Genomic DNA, 14,706 nt, shown 5'->3' on the forward strand with positions numbered 1-14,706 from the left:
ATTTCAATCTGTCTGACCAGTAGTTTGAAAGTGGGAAATTTTTTACCAAAAATGCCTTAAAAAATTCAGAGTTGTGTATTTCATCGTATTTGGACAAATCGGATTCGAGTCATCCCCAGGGACCTACATACAAAATATTAAAGCAATTGAACAGCCAGTTTTCAAGAAGAAGCTTTGAATGGAATAAAAAAAACATGGTCGACGATGTGCGACGGTTCGTAACCTATTTGATAAGCTCCGCGTCACTGACCATGGAGCTAAAACGGGACGAAAAGGCGTATGAAGTGAAATCACATCTAACAGAAATAGAAAAGTTCTAATCTTTTGAGTTTCATTTCCTTTCATCGGTGATACGTATCTGCTTGACAATGTTTTACTTTGCAATTTATTCTTCGAAATGAAAGTCTGCCAAGCAAATCTGAATGAAATATAAATAAAAAACAACTCCTTTAACCAGAAAAAAGACGGGTAGTTAGATATATTATATTTTTAACAGCCCTATTTGCCTTGTTTACAACATGCAAAATGCCAATCGTTAATTGACATGTACATTGCAGTCTACACTGACATTCACTTTTCAACAATAATATCGGTCATCACCCACACTAAAGGGCCAGTAATGCTAACTTTTAATAGTTTTTTCACGATTTTTGTTTCGAATGTCAACCATAATTTCTTGTTCTACTCCTCAAGGCATGTTGATATACACGGTTAAGTTTGTGTCAACCCAGCCCGTACATGTGTAAACTGCATTATTATTGTTGACAAGTGAATTCTGGTCCAGACTAGAAGTCAAATGTAAACAATAACGATGCATTTTACACATATGGACGCTAAGTTAACAATCTAAATAGTGGTTGTTTCAACATTCTTTGGGGAGTAGAATAAGAAGTTCAATTGACATACAAAATAAAAATAATGAAAAAATCATCAAACGTTAACATTACTGGCCCTTTAAGCTTATGTTGAATATTTTTACATTGAACATTTGAACATCGAAGAAAAAACTTTATTGAACAATAAAAAGGCTGAAAAATACACTAAAAGTTATAATAATCGAGCTTCAACTGATCAAAGGAAACAAAATGAAAGTAAGATTGTCATGTTCCCAGTGTTATATGTCTGCGATGATGGAAAATACTATACAATATAATCAACAAGACTTTTTCTGCAGCTTAATCGATCCATGGCTCCTAAACTATTGAAATAAGTGAAACAGGTGTGTCTTGATTTTTAACTAAAAATAAGAGAGTGTTGAGCAAATCTTATCATAATTTGCACAAAATGGAGAGCAGCCAGGCCTAAGAACCTGTAAATTTGAAAACTCTTGGATTCGAAAAGTATGTTCTGACTAAAAAAGAGACAACGCCCTGAAAATTTAAATATGCAAATATTATTATAATTTTCACTGGTTAATATCACCCTTATAACCAAAAGTGACACCTTTATTTCCATAACTAAATGACAATGCTATCTTGAAACCAAGTGACCTCTTCTTGGGGTTCCTTACAAAGCTACAGGACATAATATGAAAGTATCGATCTATGGCCTCATGACCTGTTTGCTTCTATTCACCTATTTATTACTAGATTGTGACAAATACATTATCGCCATGTCAAAAGAGGTGAGTGAGTGTGCTCCAGCATTACATGTAGGTAATTTTACAGGTCCGTAAGGTGCATCTCTAACAAGGATCTCTTTCACACCTTCATAACATCACCAGTGAAACTTTGTGTTAGTCTCTTGTGGCCTTGTGCCACGACAACTACAAAATGTGAAAATGGAGAATAAAAGATCTGCAGTAAAGAGTACACTCTGACATGACAGTGTACTATTACGCTGGTATTCAAATTATAAAGCTTACAGCTGAGCTACAATTTAGCAAAATCCAGGCAAAGTAGGTATAGTATCAAACTAGGAAAATTTTGACAATTGAGTTTGTTTCCGCATCAATTCAAAAGGAAGTTTAAAGTTATCTTTATCTTCGAGAAGTAAATGGGTTTGCATAGGCTCTCAATATATATTATTCTGAATATTTTAAAGTGTAAACCCTAAGTAAATATATGATACATCATACCGATATAGTCATTAGCTGTATTTTTTTTTGCAATATTTCTCACAGTAACTCATAACAAGCGCAAGCATTATCTAATACATAACAATCTTTGAATTAATATCTTGGTCCTGGTGTTCAATGTTCAGATGTCAACACATGTCAACACAGTGAAATACTGCTTGATTCAGCTTATTTAGATAATGAAAAAATTGAGAATATAGTAGTTAAAGTTATCAGTTGCTAGATATAGATTGTTGAAGCAGATAGCACTTTATTTCAGGTAACTGACCAATGTTCAGGGTTCCGAATGGTGTTCGACTGTACACTGATATGACTGAAACTCATGTCAATGTGCTTGTCTCAAAGCATCATGGGTTACACTGACGCTACAAACTGAAATTGCCATCAGGACTTAAGTTTGAATTTGTAGGGTGCATGCTTCTGAAAGTATATTTTACAGGTTGATTGAAGCTGAGTAATGTTTGGCATCGAGTTCTTTGAAAGATGAGTAGATACCTAAGAAACCGATAGAAAAAATTACGGTATTAAATGACTTTCACTAGGACTACGGCTCCCTTTGATGACTGATTAAGAAGAAACGACCACGCCATGCGAGAGAACACTGCGAAGACTCTGTCAAATGACTAGGTTGTTTAACCTAATATAGTCTTCACCTCGATGTCTGCCGAAAAGCCGAGCAGTTGCCTTTCTCACAAAGGACACCAGCGAAGGCTTCCTCTTAGGCTTTGTCAGTGCACATTCAAGTCTATTCCAGAATTCATCTTTATCCTGCTCAGTTTTAACACGATGCCATTCGAGGTATGTTATGGAACTCATAATATTGTCGATGACTGGTGAAAGCTCTTTCCCTTCGATGTTTTCTATAAAAATCGGGATTAGTTTTTGTCGCTTGGTGATCCAGCTATCCATTGCCATTCCGGCTTCATGCATACAATAACCGCTTTCAAGGTAGGCGTTTGATAGGATCAAAATAGATGCACGACTGTTCTCAAAGGCTTCACTGATGTTTGTGAAAATATCTTCAAAAAGAAAAAAAAAATGAGTTAAGGTAGAGGGTCGCATATGATATAATACTCTAACACAACAATGTAATCGGTTTTGATAAAAAAATCCATGAAAATATGAGTCTTGTACAGCAAAACCTTTGGAATAAAAGTTGGAATGGTACAATGTTCTAAAAATATCAGGAAATTCAGTCATATTACATCTTCCTGCAGGAAAATCTCGCTCGTGCAGCAACAATTTTCGATTTTTTTCTTTCTCGAGACGGTCCTCTATAGTGTCGACAAAGTCTTCGTCTTCGCTATTATATGATACCATTGCATCGTATTTCTTGGTTTCTATAATGAAAAAGGCATCAGTTATGTGTTAAAGGAGGTAAGATGAAGCACTTCCTTGAAATTGGTAATGGAATTTATTTTTATTTTTAAGAAGTAGCTTTAAATTTTCGACTGTTTAAAAGTTAATGATAGAGTGGCTGAATTAGCATTTAATCCCAAGTGTCTGACAGAATGGATTAAGTCGTGATGGAATTTTATGTGTGTACTATACTAGAAATACATGCCATAATAAAATAGTCAATCTACAAATAAACTCAACACCTCGATAATAAAGCGCATCAAGTCCCAAGATGGTACTTGTTATGTATAGAACCAACAAGTTGCGATCGATATTTTAATATCTCCCGATAGAGACTGCTCGTCGCATGAAAAGTGTATGCTATGTTCAACTAACCGTCCCAGTCATAATCATTATCGTCTTGAAAGAACTTGACCAGTTTGTGCCGATACCAATAACCAAGAAACACACAGACCGGAATGGCAAGGACAAGTAGGCAAGCTGAAGATATTCCTAGAGTAAGCCCTAGTGCCGACTTGGCTGTAAACGATAGAACTATTGTTATGAAAGGATACATTTAAATAAAGATTGTGTTACGCATGCCAGGAGATACAGTATTGTGGTGGATGGGGCTCCATCGACTTCTACCCAAAGTATTGAAGGTTTGGTTATTTTAAATACAAAGTACAGGTATTTGAGTGGCACCCCTATTCAGAAAGGGAGTGGCAGATCAACAGCAGTCCTAAACCAATAGCCTGAATATTTTACAAAGTGTTTCCATACAGTTTGTCATAAATGAATCAAGGTGTTCCTTTACACATTTATGTGTTCATTGTGTTTCGTTTGTGTTTCGTTTTTATTTTGCTATCCCGTTATACAATGTTCACATCATCGAGTATCTCAACGTTTCGAAGAAAGCAAAAAGCGTAGGAAGAACCATGGCATATCATATTCCTGTTACAAGGACGGTAGACTCATTTGGTTTTGTTTCTAATTGCCATGCAAATGGAGAGCTCGATGTCACAGGAGAGCGCTTACCACATGTCATGCCTTACTTCATGATTACAGTGGCAATATATGATATGTTGCTTTAGATTCATAAATCTTGCATAAGTCGACGTCAAACAGATTAGCTTAACCATAGTGGCATAAATATTTGGATCGTTCCATTACTATCCTTGCTAGTTTGAAAGTTCGATATGTATCATATTTTTTGGTGGCGACATTTTGAGACCAATCGGAAAGTTTATTGAACTTCGTGGATTTATCATCATAAATTATTTGCAGTTTTTGTAAGACACGATAATATATCGCTGTTTGATTTTTATCTTCGTTCCCGGTGAGTATTCTCCTAATGTACGATTTAATCACACAGGCCATATTGTCAACGCAACTGTCTCAGGATGTATATTCACAAGCCCCAAATCAAAATTCTGGGTTTCCAACGTGAACCAATTCAAACTCATGGTATTTCCTATACTTACACTGAATTAAATCACACTGGACAGGGGTCTTTATTTAGAATGGAAGAGGGGTCTATGTATAAATATACATATTTCCGTATACCTCACTGGTGAATATTCGCGATCCCTTCTCGACAAGAAGATGGCAGGTCGCTATACAATTAATGGACCCTCGCCTTTATAACGTCAAACGAATGAGGAATTAGGAGCAGGGAGACTGTAACATTCATAGGTCGCTATAATTAACATAGTTATGGTCAGAGTCCATATCACCCCGCCCTTTTGTGATGTTCTGTGATAACACAATCCGTAGAAATGTGCAAAGATGGAACGGTGAAATTAACTTACTTATTACATGGATTTTGAACCGACAATGGTCGGTATTGTTTGAAAAGTCCACAGCTGTGTATTGCACCATCGTTGTTCCTTCCTGGAATATATCACTTGGGTTATGGTTACTGAACAGAATGACGTCATCAGAATTGTCCTCAACAGCTGGTACCAACCATGTTACATTTGTGTACGCCTTTCCATTTTCTATATATTGTGTTATATCTTGTGGGCATCTAAGTATGACTGGCGGTATTAAATCTGTAGGGTGAAACAATTTGCTGCGTAGTGAGACATATTTTTCATGGAATAACAGATCAAGAGTACAAAGAAAAGCTAATAGACACGAATGTCCCATGATTGCTAGAAACGTAATGAATAATGCTACAGAAAGTTATATATATATATATATATATATATATATATATATATATATATATATATATATATATATATATATATATATATATATATATATATATAAATATAAAATACAGTGGTGAATGAAAAGTGACCCATGCGGGACTCGAACCCACACCCCGTAGACATTACGGATGCTCTACCAACTGAGCTAATGGATCAGTCGGTCCAATGTGGGCGGTCCTGACTCTTAGATGGGGCTTTTCATTCGTTGTGCGTTGATGGTGAGTAAGGCGGCTAAACTCATCACCTAACCTTTCAACCTAAGGATCCCGCGGGATTCTACAGGGCCTCGCACACAAGTCACCAACTTAGGAATATATATATATATATATATATATATATATATTTTTTTTTTTTTTTTTTTTTTTTTTTTTTTTTTTTTTTCCTGGCGGCTTACAATGCATAATGTGGTTAGCCATATTTTACAGAAACGTGCGCTTTATACATACCATGTTGACAACGTATTCCATTCCAGCCATCTTTACACTTACAACCGCCATACCGATCGCAGGACGTAGAGGAGCTGGTTAAGCAATCGCAGGACTCGTTGCAGTATCGTCCAAACTGGTTTACGGGACATTCTGGTAAAATGTAAGTATACTATACGTAATGTAAGCGATGCGCAATTTTTGATTGGCACACGTAATTATACACAGAGTCGACAAAACTGTCATTTTGTTTTGTTTATTACGTTGTCAAAAGGCACAACTGACGTTGGAGAGTTGTTTGTTGTCGGTGTGGGTGTCAAGGCCGGCGCCGCTGCATTGTTCCCAGATTGTGACGTTTGTAAAACATGGGCCTGACTCCAAAGTGTGATAAAAGAATCTGATAGACAACAAATATCTACATAAATCTATATCTACATGGATTAATACGTGCATGTAAATGTACGTATAGGTACAGTATTGGTTAATTAAATACAGCAATTTCGATTTTCCCACCAAGAAATTGGAATTCATCAATAAAATCATAGAAAAACTACACATGAAAACGTACTTGCAATGACCGTAGCTTTAGCTATGTACTTTTTGTTGTACTTATCCATTATATGGCATTCGTAGGCGCCTTCTGTCGATGTCGTCACCCTTTTGATTTGCACGAATGATGTTCTGTGAAATTGAAACCATAAGAGTATTCATGAAGGTATGTTTTAGCCTTATTATGTGTTTTCAAACACTAAAGTTTACAATGAAAATTCACATACCCTTTGAATTGGTTATCAATGTAAATTGCACTTGTCTGATTCGTAATATGAAGATATTTCCCATTATAATACCACTTTATGCTCTTATACCATTCTTCCTGTGTTTTCGGTAAGTCGATGTTTTGGCTGCTACAAGTCAACCCCACAAAGGTACCATACTGAGCTTCACTGCTTTGAGGGACCACCATTATGGAAGCCTTGGCTGCAAACGTTGACAGGAAATGACAGAAGAAATAATAAAAAAACGGGAAATAATAATTGATGCCAAAAGAGGTTAAAATTCCAACTATAAGTCTTAAACCATGGCATAGTGCAACTATTTTTATACCAGAGAATACGCTCGAATAAAACAAGAGTAATGTTTTCAGGAGAAGTTCAAATAATCGGGCAATTTATAATCTACTGGTTGGTTTCTAAATCTTTATCCAATTCATAGATATATAGTCCGATTTTGACAAAAAACCAAGTGTGCCAATTTAAAGATGTAAAGCACTTATACACAGTACAAGTATATGTATGTATGTATGTATGTATGTATGTATGTATGTATGTATGTATGTATGTATGTATGTATGTATGTATGTATGTATGTATGAATGTATGTATGTATGCATGCATGAATGCATTTATATGTACATACATATATACATTTATATATAAATATATATATATATATATATATATATATATATATATATATATATATATATATATATATATATATATATATATATATATATATATACATCGACGTTTACAGATGCCCTCGTGGGAAATAACAGTGCTCAATGCAAAAGCAGAGCGTTATAAATATATAAATAAACAGATTACTTCAAGTACAAAGTAATGAAATCTAACCATGTATCTTGCAATCCTCAGATAGAGTGAAAGTAATCCTTTCACGCTATCTGAGGATTGCAAGATGCATGAAACTTAAGTAATAGATTTCATTACTTTGTACCTGAAGTATCTGTTTATATATATATATATATATATATATATATATATATATATATATATATATATATATATATATATATATATATATATATATATATATATATATATATATATATATACAAGAAACACCACTAAATATCAAGTCTTATGACTTTGGCTATTAAAAGTCGACAATGTACTTGTTCTTATTAGATTAGTAACAAAATTTTACGTTTTCAGAAATTGAGGTAAGCAACGTACGAATATCACATGCAGGTCCGATCCATCCAGATGTACATTTGCAGGCACCATTAAAAACGCTGCATTTAGCTCCATTCTTACAGATGCATGGTTTATGGCATTTAAACCCGTATGTTCCTGTTGGACAACCTACCAAGTGTGAAAATACGCACATCTCAACAAAGATTGCAGTTAAACATTTCCTTTACTTTGTTCAAGACTTATACTTTTACTTAGAATAGTATAATTACTTGAACTCACGTGGCTCATCAATTACGATTAAAGGTAGATCTAATTGTTCCCTTGGGGTGAATGCAATAATTGCAGCAGTTTTGAATTTCAATATAGGTAATATGTTTCAGCAGTACCAAGGGTTTGGAAGGTAACCCCTGATTTATAATTTTTTTTTCAAATTGGAATGGTTGAAAGTTTAAATGAAAGTTTAAGTCTTTCAGTTTCGAAGCCCGTACTACTTTACAGTAAATAACTATAATGGTTTTGTCTCGTAATACCATGATCTGATTAAAGCAGTGTTTGTTTGAAAAGAATTGTGTAGCTACGTACAGATGGTTCCATTCTTCAACTACACAAACGTACAAAGAGCTAATCATAGCAGTTCTTACCTATGAAATCTAGCCAAGCGGTTTGTGAGAGAACGAGTTTGCCTTCGATCTCCACGTCGCAGTGTAATTGCAGCGGTGATAATGTCGTGCTGATGTTTTCAGACGTCACTTGTACAAGTGAATAACGTATATCAGTATTGTTGTAATCAAACCACTTTTTGTTGATAATAGCGTCTGGGGGAAAGTCCTCCTGTACAGGAAAAAAGTAATCACATCAAATCAGCATGTGATTTTTCACATTCCGGTTATTGTCCACCATGCCTAAACTTATTTTCCATATGAGTTTTACGATTTTATAATTAATAATTCTAGATCCTTCGATAAAAACATGGCAGTGTGCAGCGTATTGAAAGCTTTGTAGCCAATTAAGCCTTTCAAAAATGGTGAGGGAGCTGAAGAAATTCAGAGGGGATTCGAAAATTCTGGGGGTAGACGAGGGGGACTTGAAAATTTTGCTCTGGCTATAGGGGGTCTTGAAAATATTTGGGCTCCCAACATTTGGATGTCATCCAATTGTTTCATTGTTAGTTATAATTAGACAAAATGAAGAACTGTTTTGTCGCATTTTTGTACCATAATCTTATAATATATCTAAAAATGTACGAATGCCATTAATTTTTCGTAAAAACATCAAGTTAGCCTTGCAATGGGGCAGGAGCTACAACTGTTGATAATTTTTTAAATATTTCTATGCAATTTATCAAATACAGTTTCTTTGTGTCTCTCTACAGCATGCTGAAAAACACAATATTCAGTTTCTCAACAAAGCTTGTTTGTCTAAATATTGGTGATAATTGAATTAGAGTTCAGACTGAAAGTTATTCGTCAATGATACAAATGCACGGAACACGTAGGCTGTGTTGGCAAGCTGAATACTGGACAGCTCAACATGCTGTAGGGAGTAGAACAAGAATGCAGCTGTATAAACTGAACAAAATATTGTCGAAATACAAAGTTAATACAGCTACTGCCCTGATACTGCCTACAGGCAGTGTCACTGTCAATGCATACCGGCAGTGACAGTGATAGCTCTGACTCTGATGTAGCTTAAGAAGAGTTTGGTTTGTATTCATTTTCATTTACTAAATTTCTTTTCTGTATATGGACAACCCAGTCTGAAATAAATAATAATAATAAATAATAATAATAATAATAGGACACTTTACTGACAGTGAAACATGCATTTACTAGTACACAAGATCAGGTCAGAGAGCAACACCTAGAAGACTAGACGACTTGAAAGTTACCATGGATTTTTGAATTCTGGCATATGAGAATAATGAAATATTAGAGAAAAATGATGGGTCAACATGCTTGATCTTATACAAATCTACGACGAAAAGTCATAGGAAGTTTTTCTAAAATCACTTAAAGGCACTGTTCGCGATCCCCGGGATCGCCTTTGTTGTAGTTTGCAAGAGGATTAAGGAGGTGTGACAGCCTTTTGTTTTCCATTGAAATTGTAATCTGCCGGGTACATTTTCTGATGAGACAATCTGGTGCCAACACAGGCATTTAAAATAACCATTCATTTCAAGTTCATGCACTGAATAAAATTTTGACATCTCATTGTACAATAACATGAAAGTAAAACTTTGAACAGTAAAGACTCTAATTGAATTGAAAAAAATGTGTGACTACATGGAATCATTTATTTTTTACCAACATTTGCCATTATTACACCAAAAATGTCTGAGATTAAAACATTCATTTCATGGAATATTTTAACCTTCCAGTATTGTTAAGGTTGTAAAACATTTGTAATCCGTTTCTAAGTTGAACATGTCTTGTACTTTTGAAAAAAAAAAAAACGTTCGGTAGGTCACTGTGCTCAGATTTTTACAATTTGGCAAAATGTAGTCATTAAATCACACTTTGCATACTCCCTCATGATTGTCATTTTGTGTGATTTTCAGCTGGTGCCATTGACCTGGCCAGAGTTAGTTAAACTCAAGTCGGCTTAGATTGAGAAATCAAAAAAGTCCGCTGATGCATTTAAAAATCAATCAATTTAAGAACTTCCCTAGTTCTATGGCTCTACAACCTGCAGATAAGAGGTAGTGTCGAATATCTGCGTGCAGAACTACGCAATACATGTATATTTTTACTCTGCGTGCATTCCTCACAAATATGCGGCTATATGATAATTATAGGGGGGACTTGAAATTTTTGAATATTTTTGAAAATTTTAAGGGTATTGAGGGGGCATTTGAAAAAACATAAGATTTTAATCGCGATTCCTCCAGCCCCCTTCCCCTATCCATTTTTTCTGAACGCAGCCTTTCTTGACCGAGGCTCGTTGCCTTCATTGAATAATGTCTCAACAGCCAATCAGTTTTTCGATAACCCTACTTTCAGAGCCGGTGCAAATAATGACAATCTACCAATCAAATATATCCTTATCAACTAGAAAATGACGATTGATGGATTCATAAAAGTTTCATAAAGGTTAGTGTCCTTGGTAAATGATGCAGACTCTCGAAAGTGCATATCTAAAATGTACTTGGTAAAAACAACGTTGTCGATGTAAAATAAAGATCATTGATTGACAAGTCAATAACATGTATGTGTCGCGCCTGTTGTGACACAGTTGAAATTGTAACAGTATGTCATCATCACTTCTAAAGGCCACTAAAAATGAACTGAATATTCAATAAACGAATTACTCCTGAAAACCAAGGAATGCCTCAAAACTAAAGAAGCAAATTTTAACCTACGAAGCATAACAAACCAAATTAGGATACATAGCATGTCACCTACATCATAAAAAGCTCTGCCGACAATTATTAAATATCAAAATACGACTATCACGCCAAAGTTTACAAGCAAGGGGTGCCGTCAGTTACATAGACAAGCGTTTTGGCTATACCATAATATGTAACTCGCCGGCGTGAACTCTTATCTATTATCATTTAAAACATGTGCTTGATGATTTTAAAGGGACAAAGTCGGCCATTTTTCATGAATGTTGTTTGAGTGACCATGCATATATTCAATCCCGGTTTTAGACACGATCAATGAAACCATCGCGAAAATTAATTAATGGTCATGACCATTAGTTAATTTTCGCAATTTTCACTATGTAGTATCTTTATCAAACAAAATTCATGAAAAATTACCGACTTTGTCCATTTAAAGTTGAATTCAAGGTAACCGTTGTACACGCCTCGTAATCGAAAGTTTTGAAATTTTGCTCGAATTTGCCAAACAACACTTCCAACTGTTCCCTTTACAAATCAAGAATAAAAATCAGGGGTCACCTTGCAAATTTTGGTACAGTAAAAACAAATAATCTAATCGTTTCCGGTATTTTAAATTCAGAATGACAGTCACCTTGTGTTAACTCTATGGGAAAAATAGTTTTTTAATTTTGACAAAAAACTGAGACGATCTAAATGTACTTACTTCGAGAACTTAAAAATGATCCTGCAAACGCGGTTAATCCAAAAAGATTGTAAAAAATTGAGAGTCTGAAGAGTTGCTCCCGAGGCGCATTCTACCTTATTGTCCATTTCTCTTTTACAATGGAAAAACCACCACCAGTACCACTACCTCCACCACCATCATCAATCAATCAATCAATCAATCAATCAATCAATCAATCAATCAATCAATCAATCAATCGTCATCACATTTCAATCATCATCATCATCATCATCATCATCATCATCATCATCATCATCATAATCAATCAATCATAATCAGCATCATCACCATTACCATCATCGTAAATAACAACAACAAAGGATACAACAACTTGTAGTTACCTTATGAATGTATACCCTTGTGTGTATACCATTGTTTGAGCACTTTTGAAGGTTAACTTCTGTAAAGTCATGGTGGTGTGTTTTCGTTATAGCTTTGGTAAATGCTGTCACCTTACCTGTGTAAAAAGGTATAGTCAGATTTGGGAGATGCAGGCGACCATGAAAAAACGAAAGTTTTCAAACAGAACATCTTTCCTAAGTCGCTTCCTATACACATGGTAGGATCCAATGACGCCGAAACGCCATACAGAACGCAAGGCTTCCAGACATATAGTATTTGTTCTGCAATGCTATCCAAATCGGTCGCTAGGAAGACACTGTACTTTGATTTTACAGCTCCAGAGCAAGAGATATTCAAATATCGCTGCTTTTTCTAGTCTTGCTGCTTTGTTTGTTGTCCGTAATGTGCAATAATTCTTACTTGTCTGTGTTCTTTTAATTATTTTTTATACCATAGTAAGATATGTTTATTATATGGGATGTATAGACTCCTGAACTAAATAAAAAAAATATGCCTGTATCAGAAAAATAATATTTGTTTTTGCAGCGACATTTTGAGACCAACTCAGAGCGTTTGTTTAGCAGTGTAGATTAGTCAGCATTGATAATGTGCAGTGTTCCTGATACAAAAATTACATCGCTTGCTTTGCTCGATCCTTTGTCAATGATTGCACATTAGCAATGCTGACAAATTTACACTGTTAAACAAACGCTCTGAGTTGGTTTCAAAATGTCACCACCAAAACAAATATTATTTTTCAAATTTTAACGCCATCTACAAACAGAATGGTACGTCCCAAGGATGTAAAAAGAGTGTGGGGCCAAGGGTCATTTGACTTCATCTGTCTGATGATTGCAGGATGCATGACGAGCTAAATCCTTTGGCTATTTTTTCAGAAATTTTGTTTTGTGGTTTCCCTACATTTTCTGCACTGAATCCCTAAATTTTTATTTAATGCCAAGTATTTAGCATATCAACACAACCTTTATGAGTATAATCTACATTGTTATTGTTGAAAATTACTTGTTCTGTTTGAAAGCTTTCAAGTCCGAACTAGAATTCATTTGTAAACAATAAACAATGATCACTACACACATACATACAAGTTGAAAATTTCAAGCTGTGTTGACAAAACGAATACTCGAAATTTCAGCATGACAAACGGGTTAAGGTCAGACACGTAATACAGAAGCAGAATACTGAAAAACTTGCCACAAGTTACATCTTATGTCCCTTTAAGTAACAGATTTCATTACCCTGTACTTGAAGTAATTTGTGTTCAAGCCCCTGTAGCTGTAACTCTTAAAATTTTTGGAGCAGAAAAAGGCCTTTTATTTTCTCAGTTTTGTTTTTAAATTCTACAAATTTAATGATATACTCCTTTACTACTGAAAAATTAGACAACTAAATTTGAATTTTAACCGTTATTTTGATTTCTCGCCATTTTTAAAATCTGGTAATATTACGAAGAAAACAAGCATATGATGTCCCAGTGGAAAACATTCAGCACTATGCATAATATTTGACTACTCTGTCGTTTCTGTGAAGATTCCAATGCATATATGCATGGCGTAAAGTGTTTTTTCTTTATTTGCGTGGGGGCGTCATTTTATGTTTAGGCAAACGTTTATTATTAATCTTGCTCAAAATTACACATGCAGTCCCAGTGGACAGTTTATTATACTTGTATAAACACCCTCAATGAGTACATTCCCACGAACTTGTTTTACTTTGGAAGTAAAATCACAAAAATAATGCTGAAAGATACAGCTATTGGGCCTTTAATATATATATATATTATATATATATATATATATATATATTATATATATATATATATATATATATATATGACAGTGCTCAATGCTAAAGCAGAGCGATAACAGCTTAGTGTATGTACGTGTGTGTGTTTGTGTCTGTGTGTACTTACATTTTCCATTATTCATATCGCCCTCAAAAAAGTCATCGGCTTGCCTTGGAAGAAAGTGGTCCACTGGTACTTTCAATTTCCCGTAAAGAAAGGTAAATGGGAAAGTCTGCAGGGAAGAAAATACTTTTTCTAAGTTTCATACAATGGAACGTTATAATAGTAGCATCATCCACTTTCAGAAAACTGGCTTGCTTTCAATAGTTTTGTAACATCAATACAATATAGAGAGGGCAAGGTCACGATTTGTATGTTGCCAGCTAAAATCCATGTTACTCACGACGGTTATAGTAAAGATGTCCGTGCCGAAGGTATTAAAGAAGAATCAGTTTACATTGTCTTTATCTACCAATAATTACAGCGAACGGAAACTC

General features: G+C 34.8%; 2 long non-coding RNA genes across 2 annotated transcripts in view; both read right to left on the bottom strand.

Moving 5' to 3' along the window:
• Positions 1-14,706, bottom strand: part of LOC139119022 (uncharacterized) — an 83,911-nt gene that overhangs the window by 13,768 nt on the left and 55,437 nt on the right. The window lies entirely within an intron of this gene.
• On the bottom strand, positions 2,813-5,326 carry LOC139119023 (uncharacterized). The gene is made up of 4 exons (XR_011548836.1): positions 5,227-5,326; positions 3,812-3,955; positions 3,283-3,417; positions 2,813-3,096 (listed from the first exon to the last, which is right to left on the bottom strand). It is a non-coding gene; the product is annotated as an uncharacterized lncRNA (long non-coding RNA).

This window comes from Ptychodera flava, chromosome 19 (assembly GCF_041260155.1).
Source record: "Ptychodera flava strain L36383 chromosome 19, AS_Pfla_20210202, whole genome shotgun sequence".
Taxonomy (NCBI): domain Eukaryota; kingdom Metazoa; phylum Hemichordata; class Enteropneusta; family Ptychoderidae; genus Ptychodera; species Ptychodera flava.